At 38.3% G+C, this 18720-nt stretch overlaps 1 protein-coding gene across 4 annotated transcripts in view; it reads left to right on the forward strand.

Annotated features, from left to right (window-relative positions):
- DAB1 (DAB adaptor protein 1) overlaps nucleotides 1–18720 on the forward strand; it is a 1047542-nt gene that overhangs the window by 369096 nt on the left and 659726 nt on the right. For all 4 annotated transcript variants that reach the window (XM_063613881.1, XM_063613879.1, XM_063613880.1 and 1 more), the window contains one exon: nucleotides 17539–17612. The gene's annotated coding sequence lies outside the window, so the exon portion shown is untranslated. The remainder of the gene's footprint in view (nucleotides 1–17538; nucleotides 17613–18720) is intronic.

Raw genomic sequence — 18720 nt, forward strand, 5'->3', positions numbered from 1 at the left:
AAAGGTCCTCCAATAATGGAAGATCATTTTAGCAAAGATTTAAACACAGTGAGGGAGCAAGCCACACAATATCTGGAAGAAGTTGTTTGTGATTAGAGGGAATACCCAATGCAACAACTCTAAGGCAGGAAGAGTGTCTAGAAGACTACCTAGCATGTTGTAGGAACAGTAAGGGAGCAAGTAGTAGGAAGAGCATATTGAGCAAGGAGAAGGATGGTGGGACATGAAGTCAGGGAGGTAGCCAGAAACTGGATCAAGGTAGGAGTTTTCTAGCCATGATGGAAAACAATGGCATAAGCTCTCTCCCTCTCCCTCTCTCTCTCCCCCTCCCCTTCCCCTTCGCCCTCCCCCTCCCTCTCCCTCTCCCTCTTCCTCTCCCTCTTTTTAATTAAAAATTACCCCAGCTGCATTGTTGAGAATATGCTGAAGGAGGATGATAAGTTGCAGGAAACTGCTAAGTGCGCTATTGCAATAATCAAGGTGAAAGATGATGGTAGTTGAGAATAGAGTCACAGCATGAGAAATGGTGAGAAATGGTTGGACTATGAATGTGTTTTCAAGATGGAGCCAATACTGATTTATTAGAAGTGAGATTTAAATAAAAAAAGAAACAGTCAAACATGATTCAAAATTTTTTGGCCTGAGTAACCTGTAGAATGCGGTTGCAATTTTCTGACATGAAGAGATTGAATTAGTGACTACTGGTTGCACAAACATTTTCTCAGTACCACTGACCCACCTGCATATCTCTCTCACCTTTTGTTGCTCAGGAAACAAGCGTCCAAGCCAAAGTCTATTTCCTAGGAAGCTCCATGGCCAGTTCCAACTTTGTTGGCCCCATCCATTTGGCCTCAATTTGTTGTACAAATCTAAATTAGTTGAGGGAAGAACATGAGTGCATTGTATTATGTGTGCCTGCTCTGATATTCTATTCTAATGTCTTCTCTGTTCATTATGGTCACCCTTGTCCTTTTTTCCCTAAGCACACATTTAAAAGATAAAGAAATATCGTTTATCTTCCTATTTCCTTGCATGGTTTTCTACAGCTGAATGTGCTCCTCATAAAATTGATTTAAGATACTTATCGGACTTTAAATTGATTGCAAACTACCTCTAACTTGTATTGCTTTGTTTTTCTTCTAGCAACTTTTTTAACTTAGACAGTTAAATGGGCAAATATTCCTCTAACTATCTCTATGTTAAATGCTAGCTCCTCTAGACTTTCCTAAGGGCAGAAGAATATCGAAAAGTTGTCTATTTTTATTTCATAAAGGGAGTTTTCAACATTGAAAACCTAACCTGTACTCATTAAAGGAAATTTGAAACACACACACACACACACACACACACACACACAGAGATAATTTAAAAAAAAAAGGAAGAAGAAAAAAACCAATCCTGTAACCCAAAAACAACACATGTATTTATTTGTGAATGTGTGTATGTATATGTGTAGGCATGTTTGAGTGTACACACATATTCATCATGCTTTTTCACTTAAAATACCACATACATTTTATTTAACTATAAAGCATCCTTAAATACTGCTGTAATAGCTACATACCATTCTGAAATGAAAATGTCACTATCTCCCCTACAAATAGGCATTTAAGTTGTTTCCAATTATCCTGTCATAAATAATATTACACTGAACATTTTTGTTCACAATATGGATTCTGTATTTAGAGATTGCTCTATTCACAATTTCCCAAAAGTAAAATTATTTAGTCAGTCGACAGTTACAAATACTTATTTAGGGCTGTTGATACACATTGCTTATGTATTTCATAAAAATATTGTACCGTTTTAAACTTCTACCTATAACGTAGCAAAAGCCTATTTATCTCCCTACTAGCACTATTAAGTAGTTGTCCCTTTTTATTTAACTATGCTAACTTAATAGGTTTTAAAAAGCCACCAAATTTTGTTAATTTTCATGTATTTGGTTGCTTCCAAACTTGACTATTTCCACAGGCTTGTTTATTCATTGTATTAAGTGTTTTATTTATATCTTTTATTCATTTATATTGAGGTATCAAAATATTATTCTTGTCAATTTACTTAACTTTTTATAGAAGAAGTATTGCATTCATCAAATATTTTTATACAAATATGCTTTTTCAGAATGTTGTTTGGGTTTTCATATTGTTTATGGCATGGGTTTTAATTTAAATTTTAGAAGGTTAGTATTCTCTAAAGTAATAATAAATATGGTAGAAATTTTAGAAATTACAAACAAGCAAAAAGAAGAAAATGAAATTGTCCCATTCTTAGTATTCAGTGGTAACTGTTCACAACATTTGATGTATTTTCTTTCATCTTTTTCTTACATTCTTAAGTACTTTTTACAAAAGTAGGCTCATCATTATACATTCTACTGTCCTATTTTTTCTATTTAAAATGTTAAGAAAGCATTCTAATAGCATTAAATGTTCTTTATTATCACTTAATGGCTTTATAATATAGATACAAATTTATTTATCCAGACCACTGTTATTGAATCTCTTTATTTCTAACATTTACTGTAATAAGGATGTATGGATATCTTTATGGCTGAATCTTTGGACACATCCATAATTATTAAATTATTTCCTTAGGATGAAGTTCCCTAAAAGTAGGCTTAAGCAAATTTTAAGGTTTTTATTACATATTATCAAATTGCCCTTCAAACCTGTTTCTTAAGTTTATGGCATTGGGTTTATGTTGACATAAAGTCGTAACTGTTTACATAATACTTGAAATAATTTAAAAGGAGCAATTTACCTAGCTATACATGTATTGGAAAAGAAAGATAAATAAATATGCAATGTGCCAAGCATTCAAATTTCCAGAGCAGATATCTCACAATTTACAAATCTAAGAGTTATTTGAATATATTAGTATATCTTTATTCCTAAATGTACTAGAGGAAATTGAGTTTGAAAAATCCCTTATTTGCTTTGTCTACATCAAGTTGATCTTTGGTCCCACAAAGTGGTATTTTCTAGATCAAGTAAAGATGTGGAGGCAGTGGCTCAGAGAACTAATAATATATCTACCAAATGCTTACATGTACCAAACCCTTGCCAACATCCTTTTTCTTTTGTTCATTTAATTCAAGAGCAGCCTCATTTAGTGGAAGAGGAAACAGCTTCAGAACAGTTGAGGGGTCTGTCCTAGGTCACACAGCAGTGAAGTTGCAGAACTGAGATCTGTTTCATTCCAAAAGAGCTCAGTTTTTACCTCCATATTGCCTGCTTATAAACCCTAAGACTTCAGCATGAGTTTTGGTCCTACACATGCTATTCTATCAACTCTCGCTTGTATTTGCATTTACATTACGATTGATTTTAGAGAACTGAACACAAGTTCTAGTTGCAGCCTTTGGTCTCTCTCAGTTTCTGTTTATTTTAATTAGGCCATTGTAAAATTGTTCATAGCATCCCAACCAGAAGAATGTAATATTAATAAGGATCCGTCACATGCATACTATAAAATAATATAAATTAATCCCAGTGGTGATTATTTATTAAGCCTGAGATATATCTTAATATGCCTATTATTCAACATTGAGCAATGGGTTGTGGTTTTTTTTTTTTTAAAAATAAGAAAATATTGGGAGGAAAAGATGTTCAACTCTCATTACCGCAGACAATTTAAAATTTGTAATTAACGAAGTAAAATATTGTACAGTGCAGTGAGACACAAGAAACATCAAGTCATACCTGTTCAGGTTACTGATGCTTGATAGAAAAAGTGATTATCTGAGGCCAGAAATCCTTTGATTCCCTTCTGGACCTTTTACTAATGCATAACTTCGGACAAATTCCTTCTTCCTTCTAAGCTTCTGTGTACCCACCTGATCTGGTTTGGGTTTGTGTCCCTGCCAAAATCTCACGTCAAATTGTAATCTCCAATGTTGGAGGAGGGGCTGGTAGGAGGTGATTGGATCGTGGGGCGGACTTCCCCCTCACTGTTCTCATGATTGTGAGGGAGTTCGCATGAGATCTGGTTATTTGAAAGTGTGTGGCACCTCCCCCTTCTCTCTCTTCCTTCTTCTCCGGCCATGTAAGAATGCCTGCTTCTCCTTCACCTTCAGTCACGATTGCAAGTTTTCTGAAGCCTCCCTAACCATGCTTCCTGTACAGCCTGTGGAACTGTGAGTCAATTAAACCTCTTTTCTTTATAGATACCCAGTCTCAGATAGTTCTTTATAGCAATGTGAGAATGCACTAATACACCACCTTTAAGAGAAAGTGAAATTTTCTTCAAATGCTTAGGTGGGTTGAATTCAGTATCAAACATGGTAGTCCAAATTGCAGAATGATGCTAAAATATTGGTAAAGGAAAAACAGAAAGAATTTGGAATGTCAGTAGTCAGAATGAATATCAAATGATTTTCCCCCCAGCTATTATTGCATTTCCCATAGGTGATCTGTCCACATACCATGTCCTTCGACTCCTGGAGGCAAGCACTTGAGCTGGTCTCTCCGTCTGACCCGCACTATTCCCTTGCCCATCTGGACTATACTAATCTCTTTCTCATCTAAGAGCCTAGATGAGATTCAGCTCAAGCATCACCTTAAGAAGCTACCCCATTTTTTGCCCAGGTCTGCCCTAATGCTAGATGTTCTTTTCCCTGTGCTCCCATAATGCTTTGCACATGATTCTAAAAAGTGGTTGTCTCATTGTCCTGCCTATGCAGGCACCAAATGAACCAGTGATATAACAATATCTAGGCCAGGCGTGGTGGCTCACGCCTGTAATACCAGCACTTTGGGAGGCGGAGGTGGGCGGATCACCTGAGGTCGGGAGTTCGAGACCAGCCTGACCAACATGGAGAAACCCCATCTCTACTAAAAATACAAAATTAGCTGGGCATGGTGGCGCATACCTGTAATTCCAGCTACAAAGGAAGGCTGAAGCAGGAGAATTGCTTGAACCCAGGAGGCGGAGGTTGTGGTGAGCCGAGATCATGCCATTGCACTCCAGCCTGAGCAACAAGAGCGAAACTCTGTCTCAAAAACAAACAAACAAAAAAAGAACAACATTCTCTAGACAGAGCTTTTGTAGCTAATAGAGCTATTTTTCTTTACCCAAAAAAAAGTGAAGGAAGAGGAGAGAACTTAATAGCAAACCCTGGGCAGCCAGGAATCTCTGAATGTCTTCTTGGCATTTAGCTCCTGGGCTATGGCAATTGAGAAGCTAGATATTCTCCAAACCTCAGGATATTTTATCTTTACAGTCACCCTCAAGTCCCAACATTCCTTTTATTCCTGAGGCCAAAACTCACCAGGACCATTCCTTTCATTATTACCCTCCGTCAGAAGCCCACTGCATCAGCCCTCCACATCCACCAGTTCTACTAACTGCAGGTCCCACCAACCAAGAATCAAAAATATGTTTTTTAAAAAAATGAAAATAACAATACAACAATAAAAATACAAATTTTAAAATACAACATACCTATTTACATAAGATTTATATTGTATTAGGTATTAATATTATAAGTAATCTACAGATTATTTAAAGTATATGGGAGGATGTGTGTAGGTTATATGTAAGTAATACTCCATTTTATATAAGGGACTTCAGCATCCATGGATTTTGATATGGGGGGTTCCTGGAACCAGTGCCCTTCAGATACCAAGGGACAACTGTACACTATCTTCTAGTGACTTCCAAGACAAGCTAAGGGCTGCACAAGAGAGATTCAAAGACCGCTTGGGTGAAATCATTATCCTGTAAAGTTGCAGCATTTATCTCTGGGAATAATTCTAGAGAAAGATTCTGGTCTCAAGAAGGTAACCGAGTGTCACAATAGTCATGCAAGTTAGGAATCGTCCCCATTTTATAGTTAAGGACACCGAGGCTAGTGAGGTTCAATATAATTGTCAAGGTTACACAGAAAGAGCCAACCTATGACTGCAGCTCCATCTGGAGCCGCAGCTCCTGTCTTTTCCACTACACTACAGTGCCTGCATTATAACAATCTGCCTCCCTGCCTTAACTGAGCCTTTAGAACTCAATCTCCTCTATCAGGGGGCAGTTTTAAACAGAGTGAGACAATTTCTTCACTAGTACCTTTTTTTTTTCCCCAGATTATCCAAGGCCAGAAGTCTCAACACGAGGAATAAGATTTGTTTGCAAGTTTCTTATTCTCTACAAATGCATCATTGTTTTCTATTTCTTTATTGAGTTGAATTATTTGTTTGTATCTTACTTTTTCAAGGTTTCACAGCATTGCAAATTCACTTTCCCAGGAAGCCGGCTTTGAGACACTTTGAGACACAAAGTTTTCTAGGGAGTGAGGGTGTCAGGGCCAGTCAGAGTGGGAAACTAAACAGTGATGCAGTCACAGTAAAGGCCTCAGTCAATTCCGTGGGAAGCTCTGAAGCTGAGATGACCTGCAGAGTTGTGCCAAATTGAAGCAAGGAGGCCAAGATTTTATATCCTCCCCCTTTGCTGTCAGTCATTGAATACTGGGTGGCCCCAGAAAAGTGGCTGTTCTCCTGGGAAAGGAGGTGCTCCTCAGCCAAGGACATTAGGGGAGCAAGTTCTCAGCTGCAAGCTGTCAGAGGGCAGCCCTCCCAGCCTCAGCAGAGTGAGTGTTTCAGTGTAAAGGGAGAATCTGTCACACAGCATGTCTTTAGGCACCTGGGAGCAATCACCTAAGCTGATCTCTCCATCTTGCCTGCACTACTCCTTTTGCCATCTGTACTTGTATGAATGGTATACAAAAGGTTTACAACACAGGGCCCACTACCCTTGGTATCTCTCAAGAGTCCCGTAAGCGCTAGTGGTGGCTAAGAGCAACCTGTGCCTGGGGCCCCAAGAAGAGGCCGGATGATCAGGATGATCAGACACAGCTTGGTGGAAGAGCCTTTGACTAAGAGTAGAAAACCTACTTTTGCCCTTCTCTGTGTGGCTTTGGTCATGATTTATTTGCTCTGTGAGCTTATTTATTGGGGTTGATATGAGAAAGTCCTTAGCATAGTTCTTAGAATATAGGATGCTCTCCATGAATGGAAACTCAGTCCCCTTTTCCCTTCATTTTATTTGGTGAGTATTGGGTTAGATATTATCTAATATCTTTCCAAGTTCTTAAATCCATACTGGAATATTGTAATGCATTCTCAGATTTTATTTCATTTTTATTATGTGTTCTTTATTAACTAAGCTTATAATTATCATTATCCATCTTTCCATCTTTTTTATTTATTTATTTATTTATTTTTTGAGACAGAGCCTTGCTCTGTTGACCAGGCTGAAGAGCAGTAGGGTGATCTCTGCTGACTGCAACCTCTGCCTCCCAGATTCAAGCGATTATTGTGCCTTAGCCTCCGGAGTAGCTGGGATTACAGGCATGTGCCACCAAGCCTGGCTAATTTCTGTATTTTTAGTAGAGATGGGGTTTCACCATGTTGGTCAGGCTGGTCTCGAACTCCTGACCTCAAGCCATCTGCCCACCTTAGCCTCCCAAAGTGCTGGGGATTACAGATGTGAGCCACCACACCCAGCCACCATCTTTTTTTCATTTGATTTTTATAGCCATGAAATTCCTAGCTGGAGGAAACCTCAGAAATAGTCAAAACTCCTTATTTTACTCATGAGTAAATGAGCACACTGGTCAGGGAAGGGGAGGAAATTGACTTGTTCAAGGTCAGATGGCAAGTAATGACAGAGTAGAGCACACCATTCATGTTTCCTGACCTATCCCAAAGCTTGTCGACCACTCCACAAACCCCAGCTGCTCCTGGTACGTTCTGGCCTGTAAGGCAGCATGATTTGCTTTCCTTGTGTTAACATTATTCTAGCATGTAATATCTGTGTTTAAGGCAATGACCTGAGAAGTACTTTTATTTCCAGTGCTGCACTTCTTTTGCAGGGTTTATTAATTTTATTTATGTATTTGATCTCTCAAATGAAATAATAAACTAATTAGTAGGACAATTTACTGGTGTGCTCTCCCAAGGGTGTTTTACAGCCTTGGTGCAAGCTTGTCTAACTGTGGTGTCAGCAGATCAGCTTTCTGCCCTGCTGCCCTTAATTTCAGCCATCAGATACATGTGGCAGGCAGCCCTGTGGTGGGGACTTGTACCTCCAGGAGGCATGACCAAAGATGTCAGGTCATGGGGCAAAAGAATTTTCACCCAGAAGTCTCCCTGGAATTTGATCCACAGACAGAGTGTTTCATATTGCTTAAAGGGGTGGGACTGGGGTTCCCAGGGAACAGAAGTAAGGTTCCTAGAATGAGAATTTCCAGAGAATGGGGGAAACTGTGCATAGAAGCCTTGGAAGTCACAACTGAGAGGTCCATAGTCCATCAAGATTAAGAGCAAAGCAAAGAGGCTGGGCACAGGGGCACAAGCCTGTAATCCCAGCACTTTGGAAGGCAGAGGTTATCTGCTTGGGGCCAGGAGTTGGAGACCAGCCTAGCCAACATGGCGAAACCTCATCTCTACTAAAAAATACAAAAGGAAAATTAGCTGGGCGTGGTGACATATGCTTGTAATCCCAGCTACTCGGGAGGCTGAGTCATGAGAATTGTTTGAACCTAGGAGGAGGAGGTTGCAGTGAGCTGAGATCATGCCATTGTACTCCAGCCTGGGTGATAGAGCAAGATCGTGTCTCAGAAAAAAAAAAGAAACTTTGGGAGGCTGAGGCGGGTGGATCACCAGGTCAGGAGATTGAGACCATCCTAGCTAACATGGTGAAACCCCGTCTCTACTAAAAATACAAAAAATTAGCCGGGCATGGTGGTGGGCGCCTGTGGTCTCAGCTACTCCGAAGGCTGAGGCAGGAGAATGGCGTGAACCTGGGAGGCAGAGCTTGCAGTGAGCAGAAATCACGCCACTGCACTCCAGCCTGGGCGACAGTGAGGCTCCGTCTCAAAAAAAAAAAAAAAAAAGAAAAAAATTGCAAAGCAAGGAGCAGTACAGGGAAATCAATTAAAAAACAATAGACCCTGGGACATTGCAAGACATGGAAGCAGGGGTAGAAGAGGTTCTTGAAAACACAGAGTCATTGGAACAAATAGGGAAATAGTACCAAAGTTGTGTTTGGTGTATGTGGGCTTCCCTCCAAGGTGGCCCCATGTGTGTTCTCATAACAGCCAGTACTTATCTCTAGCCTTGTCATTGTTTACTTCTCTGTACTCATTTGACCATGAGCACCAGTACATTACCAGGGTCTAGAACCATGTCTGGAATATAAGAGGGGCTCAGTAAACATTTGTTGAAGAAAAGGAAGGATGGATGGACGACTCGGTAAAGGAATAGGTGAATCAATCTCTCAAAGCTACTAGGGGTCCAAGATTTATGAACTATATTATATTCATCTGCTGTCTTTGATGTAATCAGCAGAACCCAACCAGAGACAACTTTTTTCAGTTATTCATATTTATTATAGAGTGATTCAACATAGCAAAGGAGAATCTAACATAAAAGTTTTGAACTTCTCTTGATTAAATTTTCTTTCTTATTAATGCCACTACACACATGAACGTATTCTTTTGGGGTGGAGGTAAAGGGTCTCCATATTCTAAAGTTCCGAAGTTGGAATAATTTCATCTAGATGCCAAACTAACTTCTAGATGCCTCCGCTTGTCTACTAGCTGCCTTGCAGATATGAATGCTGTCACTTTCCTGTCCGCTGCTGAATTGTCACTGCAGATTAGATGTAACATGACAGTTCTTGTCAAATCAAGTTCCAAATCTCTGTCTGGGAACTGGCTGGAACATTAGAAAGGAGGAGGGTCAGTGACCCCCTGCAAGGAGCTAAGAAAGCTCAGGATCCTCACATTCTGCACTGGGGAACTCTCATACTGTGATTGGTTCCCCTGGGGGTTTTACTGCTCACACCTTTGCTATGATTGAATGTATGCAAATTAGAATATTAGATATAATTTATATGCATGCTGGCTCTGCTACCCTCATCCAACAGCTGTAGAGTTCTTGGGGATGTGCAGATGAGGTAACCCTAGTATGATGATGTTTACATATGGTGGCTCTCATTAGGACACAGGCAGTCCTCATGTGTTGATGATTATTAAGTGGTAGGGCCAGAATTGAGATTTGTGGCCTTAATTTATACACTCACTCTCTATGTGGCTCAGACAGGACCAGGCCTCAGAGATGCTGGGGTTCTAAGCCCAGGCAGGTGCCAGAGCATGGAGATGTCTTGGAGATCTTTTGCAAATACATGTAGTTGTTTGTATAATAAGCCTAATTATAAGGCCTGCCATTCATTCCATGCCTATCACACACTAGTCACTACACTAAGGTCTTTCAAAATAGTACTTAATGTTACAACAAACCTGCAATTATATACTCTCCCATTTTAAAGAAGGAAACTAAACTTTAGAAAGGGGAAATAACTTGACCAGAATCACACAGCGCTCACATGTTATTAAGAAAATATACTAAATTTTCATAGAAAGTAGTAATCATAACCAACAAATATGTAAAAACTAGGGTAAAACAAACAAATAAAAAGCAACTATCTATTGTCTTTTTTTACTCTGTGATTGGAAAGATAGCAAACATAGTGCTTATTAAAATGTTTACTCTGTAGTACCTATGAACAGCTTATTTCTGTGGTTTTTTGGGAGCTGTGCTTGAGAACTTTGGGCTTATTCCAAGATCTAGAAGCAGAAACTTTTCTAGGCTTCCAGACCCTCTCAGCTAACAAACTGCAGTCACATTCTGGTCCAAGACCTATGTCATGTGTAAGATCACAATAAAAGACCAAATATTAGGTTGTTGCAAAACTAATTGCAGTTATTGCCATGAAACATAATTACAAAAACCACAATTACTCTTTTAGTATATGTGTTGCCAAAGCGAGCAGAAAAACACACACACACACACAATTACTTTTGCACCAACCTAATAGAATGTGTGTGTACTCAGACCTCTCCTTTGAGGTGACTAAAATAGTATCTTAGGCAGTTCAGGCAGCTGGAACAGAATATCATGGCTTAAACAACAGCACTTCTCTCTCACAGTTCTGGAGGCTGGAAGTCTGAGACCAGGGTGGCACCATGACTGGGTTCTGGTGAGGGCCCACTTCTGGCTTTCTGACAGCCAACTTCTTGTATCCTCACACAGCAGAAAAAGAGTGAGAGAACTCTCTGGAGTACCTTGTATAAGGGCACTAATTCCATTCATGAAGGCTCCACCCTCATGACCTAATCACCTCCTAAAGGCCCCACCTCCTAAGACCATCATATTGGGGGTTCCAATTTCAGTATATGAATTTAGCAGGGGTGGAGAGTCACAAACATTCAGAGCATTGAAAACAGACTTTCCTGTGTAGTCACAGCTTGGAAAGAAGTGGTTAAATTTTTTGCCTCATTCGGGGTAGAGGTTCTTCACCAAAAGTTGTTAAACAATGCTAGATCCCAAACATGAGCATTTTAAATTTTTCTCCAAACTCTAAATTTCTATTGTATATTTTAAAAAAAGTTACTTTTTGTTCCACTATATTTGTAGTTTGTGTATTATTTCAGCCACTAACGTGTGCCAGATCCCCTTTCCCTGTTTCATGTTTCTCCATGGCACTATTGCCATCTGACACACTCTGTATTCAATTATTTATTTGTTTATTGTCTTTCTCTGTCCCCTGGAATGCAAGTTCCATAAGGGTAGGAATATAAGTCTAGTTTGTTATTAAATCCCCAGTGTTCAAATTAGTGTTTGGTACAGTTAGACTGTCAACAAATATTTATGAATGTATAATGATGTATGGGTGGATGGAAGGATAGATGGATGGATGTATGAATGATGAAGGTTGGATGGGTGGATGATTGATGATGAAGAATGGAGAGTGGAGGATGAATGGATGGATGGATGATGGATGGTTAGTTGGATGGATGATTGATGATGAAGTATGTAGGGTGGAGAGTGAATAGATGGATGGGTTGGATGTATGATGAGTGGTTGGATAGATGGATGGATGAACAGTTGGATGGATGGATGAATGGATGGATGGATGGATATGTAGATAGTTGGTTGATGGATGTATGGATAGTTGGTTGATGGATGGATGGATATGCCTTATTGGCTATGAAAATTTGGGATAAAATTATAGTAATTAAGATAGCATGAATACTTGCACAGAAATAGAAAACTAGTGGAACAAAATATAGAGCCCCAAAACAGACTGTGTGTAGTAGAAACTTTGTCATCACAGATGCATTATTTCAGTGTAGAAATACTGAAATACGAAATAGATGGTACCAGGACAAAGCACAGCTATACAGAAAGATTACTTAATTCTGACTTTATATTATATAAATAGTATGAACAGCATAACTTTAAAAATATTAGAAGTAATTACAGGTCTTTATGACCCAGGTGTAGGAAAAGATTTATTGAGTAAAACCAAAAGAAGCATTTACCGTAAAGGGAAATTAAGTGTTTAATACTGAGCATCAATTTTCTCTTACTTAAGTGGAAACGTAAGATAAAAAATAGAGAATGCAAAAGCAACAGAGAAAATAAATGAAACAGAGTTGGTTATTTAAAAAGATCAAAATTTACAAATCTTTAGCTAGATTAAGAAAAAATGAGAGAAGAACTAAATATATTTCATTACATTAAAATTTTAGAAGTTTAATGTCATTTTAAACAAAATGTTCACATAGGAAAAATATTTTCAACATATATACCCACATAAAAGTTGGTATTGAAAGCAAACAAATTTAGTATAGAACATAATTATAACAAACCCCTATATACCACCACATATCTTAGTCAAATATTATCATTTTACCATTTTGCTCTTTCCTCTACTTAGGGTCCTCTTCCTATAACTTGTGCCCACACCTATTTTAGGACTTTACTAAATGTCGCCTTCTGGTGAGGTCTTCCCTAACTACCCCCTTTAAAATGGAACTCCCATCCTCAGCACTCTTTTTTCCCTTCTCTGCTTCCATTTTTTCCATGGCACATGTGACCATCTGACATACTAGGTGTTTTACTCTCTCTTTAATGTTTATTTATTTATTTATTTATTTATTTTTGGTGTGCATTGTCTCCCTTCTATAACAACCCAATAGAAAAATGGACATATGAAAAAGCAAATCACTGAAGGGAAAACCTACATGGCCACTTAAATAAACTACAAAAGAATGTTCTATCTCACTATTGTATTTTAGCATGTAGAGAAATACATGCTAAAATGCAGTAAGATATTTTATATCTATCAAATTGGAAAAATGTTTAAATCTGATCTGACAATACCAAATGCTGGTAACAATGTGAACTAACACCAGATTGGTATAAATGCTGCTGTCACTTTGTAGAGCAATATCTAATAGGCCGGGCACAGTGGCTCAGGCCTGTAATCCCAGCACATTGGGAGGCCGAGGAAGGTGGATCACTTGAGGTCAGGAGTTGAGACCAGCCTGGCCAACATGGCAAACCCCATCTCTACTAAAAATACAAAAATTAGCCAATCGTGGTGGCGGGCTCCTGTATTCCCAGCTACTGGGGAGGCTGAGGCAGGAGAGTTGCTTGAACTGGGGAGGTAGAGGTTGCAGTGAGCAGAGATAGTGCCACTACACTGCAGCCTGGGCAGCAGAGCGAGACTCCATCTCAAAAAATAATAATAATGTAATAATTCTGAAGATGCATGTACTCTATGGCACAGCAAGTCCACTGATAAATCTCGCACATATGTACCCAAGGAGTATACATTGTCCATTGCAGCAGTATTTGTGTTAGCAAAATTTGGAAACTGCCCAAATATCCATCAAATATGGATCATTAGGCTAAAATATAAACACGTGATAAAATACTATCTACATGTTAAAAAAATTATGTCTAATGGACAAAATCTTCAAAATATAATATTAGAAAAAATAGGCTTTAAATGGATACCTACAGTTAGGATACCATCTAAACAAAGTTTTGAAACATGCAAACCAGTAGCATATATTGTTTATGAATACAACTATGTATTAGAAACAGAAAAATATGTATGGAAATTTAGGAGAGTCGTTATCTTTGTGGAATTGGGAAGAAATTCATGGGAGGATTTGCTTATTTCTACAATGCTTTATATTAAAAAAAGATCTGAAGCAAATATGACAGAATGATAATATCTGACCAAGCTGGTATCAGTACATAGGTTTTTGTTATAATTATGTCTATATTCGGGTTCATGCTTGAAATATTTAATAAGAAAATAAATAGGAGGCACTTAAGTGTGACTTAAGAGGGAATAGAATTCAAGTCGTTGCATTCCAAATAATAAAATGCAACAAGGTAAAATTGTAAACTGAACTTTGTGTGAGTCAGAGCCTATGTCCAAACCCAGATTCAGTGCCTTCTTTTCATAACAGTTAATGAGATTAGGCTTTGGAACCAGACATTCTGGGTTTGAATCTTGGCTCAGACACTCATTAAGTGTTTAATACTGAGCATCAATTTTCTCTTATTTAAAGTGGAAACATAAGATAAAATGGAGAATACAAAAGCAACAGAGAAAATAAATGAAACAGAGTTGGTTCTTTAAAAAGATCAAAATTTACAAATCTTTAACTAGATTAAGAAAAAATGAGAGAAGAATTAAATAACTAAAATAAGAAATGAAAGAGGGGACGTTTCTTTGAATTTTACAGAAATCAGAAGGATTATAAAGTAGAAAACAGGACCTCCCAATGTAACCACCCAATGATTACATTCTTGCATGCTGCCCAGATGGAGCCAATTTATCAAGGCAGGGGAATTGCAATAGAGAGTTTTTTACATGTAGAGCCAGCTAACAGAAGACTGGTATTTTATTCTGACTCAAATCAGCCTCCTAGAGCATTTTGGGGCAGGATTTTTCAAAGGTAGTTTGGGGGAAGGGGTGGGGGTGGCTAGAGCAATGGGTGTTTGCTGCTGATTGATTGGGGGTGCAATCATATGGGTGTGAGAAGTGGTCCTTCTGCAGTGCTGGTCACAGGTGAGGTCACAGGCATGGTTGTTGGGTCCAGGTGGAGCCATAGGTCATCAGACATGCAAAAAACCTGAAAAGATATTTCAAAAGGCCAATCTTAGGTTCTGCAACAGTGATGTTATCTGCAGGAGTAACTGGGGAAATTGCATATGTTGTGAACTTTGAATAATAGCTGGCAATTATTTGTCTACACCTTAGCAAAATTCAGGTTTCTCTATCCTCCTAGCCTTCTGGTTTCTCATTAGCTTTACAAAGGTGGTTGGGTTTTGAGAAGGCTATTATCATTTAAACTATAAATTAAATTTCTCCCAAAGTTACCTTGGTTTAAGCCCAGAAATAACGAAGGGCAGCTTGAAGACTAAAGGCAAGAAGAGAGTTGGTCAGGTCAGATCACCCTCGCTGCCATAATTTTCACACTAAGGTGGTTTCACTAACAACAAATATGAGGAGGATTAAATGAGAAAATATTTGTATATTGCTTAGCATACTTTATGGCGTGTAGTATAAAGGAAGATTGACGTGCGTTTAAGAGCTCCAGGTCTTTAAGTAAAAAGACATGAACTTTAAGCCTGTTTTGAATTCCATGCTTTCTATCATCTTTTTTGTTTGTTTTCTACAATAACCCTATCAGGTTAGACTTATTATCCCACTTTATATATAAGAAAACTGAGGCTTAGAGAGGTCAAATAACTTGTTCAAGGTTACCTAACTCTTAAAAGACAAAAATGGGATTTAAAACAGGTCTACCTCCAGAAAAATATAACTGTATATTAGTATCCTGGCTATATATCACTAGTTTTATGAGTAGACTAAATTGAATTTCTAAAAAGCACTACAATAATCTATCCTGTAACTTTTTTTGCCTTGAACAGGGAGTCGACCATTCATTTCTGATTAAAACTAATAACAAGCCTCTACTTAGTTTATATATATGTAACTCCAAATGTGTAAAATAACTGAGTTGTTATAATGGGATATTGTTACTAGATAAATATTCCTGCCTTAAACAGATTCTTGGTCTTGGAATACGTTGGAAAATCACTAGGCTGTGATATTTTATTATATTGACTTTGTGTGTGTGTATATTTTTAACCATAAGATCTTTTTTTTGGTTTTACTGACTGCTCTGAAAAATTGCTGCCTCCCTGCTTTCCATCTTCTTGTATCTTTTATGAATCCAAATGGAACATCACTTTTTATTTTCACTGATTATTTTGAATGAACAATTTTCTTAATATAATTTTTGTCAGGTCCATTTCATTAATTAATTCTTTTGTTCATTCATTCACACACTGATTCCTCCATTAGGCAGCAAACATTGATGGAATGACAATTGTGCCAGTCTCTGACTAGGTTCAGGGGAAGCAAAGTTTAATAAGGCATAAAAACGTCATCAGAGGCACTCACAACCAGGGGAGGCAGAGATGGAAATGGATGATTCCAGTTCAGTGTTATCTTCAGAATGGAGGTATTCCTGGGGAATAGGAAGTCCCCAACTAATTGAGAAAAGTGGTACAGGAATTGTGATATTGGAGCTGAAACTTCTGTTTGCTGCTTTACTGTCTGGAAAAATCATGCATGCTCTCTGTAGAAAATTTGGAAAGCATAAAGAAACAAGAGAAAAATAACCTACAATCATACTACAAAGATGACCACTGCTATTTTTGAGGACCAACCCGTTTATGAGCTTAAACTTTATCAACAATTTTGTTATACCAAATATATTTTCTGTATAGTGAACATTTAAAAAATTATTTTTATATTTACATATTATTCTTCTATGCAGAAATACCAACTTTTTTTTTTTAATTCCTCTATTGGGTGTTTCCCTCTTACAAATAACCCTATGATGAATATCCCTGTATGTAAATACCGGTCTGCATTCATAATTGTTTCCTTAAGAAGGAATCCAGCCAGCCTGGGCAACATGGTGAAATCCTGTCTCTATAAAAAAATGCAAAAATTAGCCACGCGTGGTAGCACACCTGTAGCCTCAGCTACTCAAGAGACTGAGGCAGGAGGATCACATAAGCCCAGGAGGTTGAGGCTGCAGTGAGCCATGATTCCGCCACTGCACTCCACACTTCAGCGTGGGCAACAGAGTGACACCTTGCCTCTAAAAAAAAAAAAAAGATGAAGAAGGAGGAATCCAGAAGCTGAATTACAGATTAAAGGGTCTGATCGCTTTTAAGACTCAACATTTTCACCAGTGCCTGCCTGTTTACTGATCTCAAGGCAAGAGCCCAAGCCGTTTAGAAAGTCGGATGAATTACAGATGTGGGGAAGTTCTTTAAAAATTCTTACACTCTTTTGTATATGTGTAGATATGTATGTATGTGCATATGTATGTATCTCAGATACAAACAGACACACGTATCCTGATTCTCTTCGAGGAGGCATTCTGTGACTACCTCTTGCCTAACATGCACAGTGGTCTGTATTTGTTGACTTTTTCATCAGTGGTATTTTTATTTTATCCATCTCTCTATTCCCAGTGCCTGGTGTATGGGAGGAAGTTAGTAAATGTTTCTTGACTGAGAGAGAAGAAAAACAAGACCATTAAATAATTAATGTTTACCTTTTTAAATATCATGTTTTGTTTGTTTTCAGCACTCAGCAAGACATGGTGGTGAGCCCTGACTCTCAGTCTTCATGATTGAAGAACTCTTTTGTACAACACAAAGGTAAATATTTGAGTCTGGCTGGGTATCGCTGGTACAAGGAAAATCTTTCTCTTTGGGAAAATTTCCCACAAATATCCCTGGGTTCTCACGAAGTGGTAGCTCTTATATTTTGCGTTCCTTCTTAAAACATATCAGAGGGTTCATGCGGCCTTTGGAGTTTGTGCTTCAGGTTGCTTTTCTCTAGTCGACTTTGTGTTTATGGTTAGAGGAAGAGAATATTGATTCTCTTTTGTCTTTTCTTTAGGTACCTAGAAAATGTGATCAGGATCCTTAGGTTTTCCTGCCTCTGTTTTAGCCACTTCTAATAGATCATCTCAGATTGGCTTGATTTTCAACAGAACTATGTTAGCTGTCTTTCTTAAATGCACCCCTCCATCCCGCTGCCCATTTCAATATATTTACCAACAGGGGAAACTATTCTCAACTGTGGAAAATAAACTCAAACAATATGTAAGATAAATGCAGAAACATGGAAAACAGACTTGGAGATTTATGAGCATAAAGGGAAAGTACTGTTATTTTGACGTCCTAAACTTTTAAATGATGGCAACCCTGAATTATGTACTTCATACGGGAGCCAGGAAGCCACAATTGAAAATGCCTATTCTTTTGACAAATTAGAAGCATTCATTCCAATATCTATTTCTTGTTTACTGGGGATAATGCTGAATGAATCACAGACTGGTGGATGGATGTCCCTTCCAACACTTTTAATTAGCAGCACTGCCTATTAGGATGAACAGAGCATTGCTCTTCTGCCATAGATTACCCCTAACCCCCCTTAAATGGAATAGAAATCTTATTCTCCACAAGGTAATATTCATCTCTTCCCCAGCCAGACAAGCATAGAAAATTAAACAATGGTCCATTAAAAGCCCAGATAATATATTTATCATTTCCAGTTTACATGAGTTTGCAAGGCAAATACGAGTGGGAGCTATTTGTTATGGGACCTTGGGGAACAACAGGACTGGAGAAGGAGCGGGGAGGCTGGAGGATCTGAGACTTGTAAAAATTCATTAAATATATGAGAAGCTTTTGGAGACAGAGGAAATTAATTACTCTGAGGGACTCAAATGTCACTACTCATTTAAGTGACCTGGTGAGG

Source organism: Symphalangus syndactylus, chromosome 19 (assembly GCF_028878055.3).
Source record: "Symphalangus syndactylus isolate Jambi chromosome 19, NHGRI_mSymSyn1-v2.1_pri, whole genome shotgun sequence".
NCBI classification, from domain to species: domain Eukaryota; kingdom Metazoa; phylum Chordata; class Mammalia; order Primates; family Hylobatidae; genus Symphalangus; species Symphalangus syndactylus.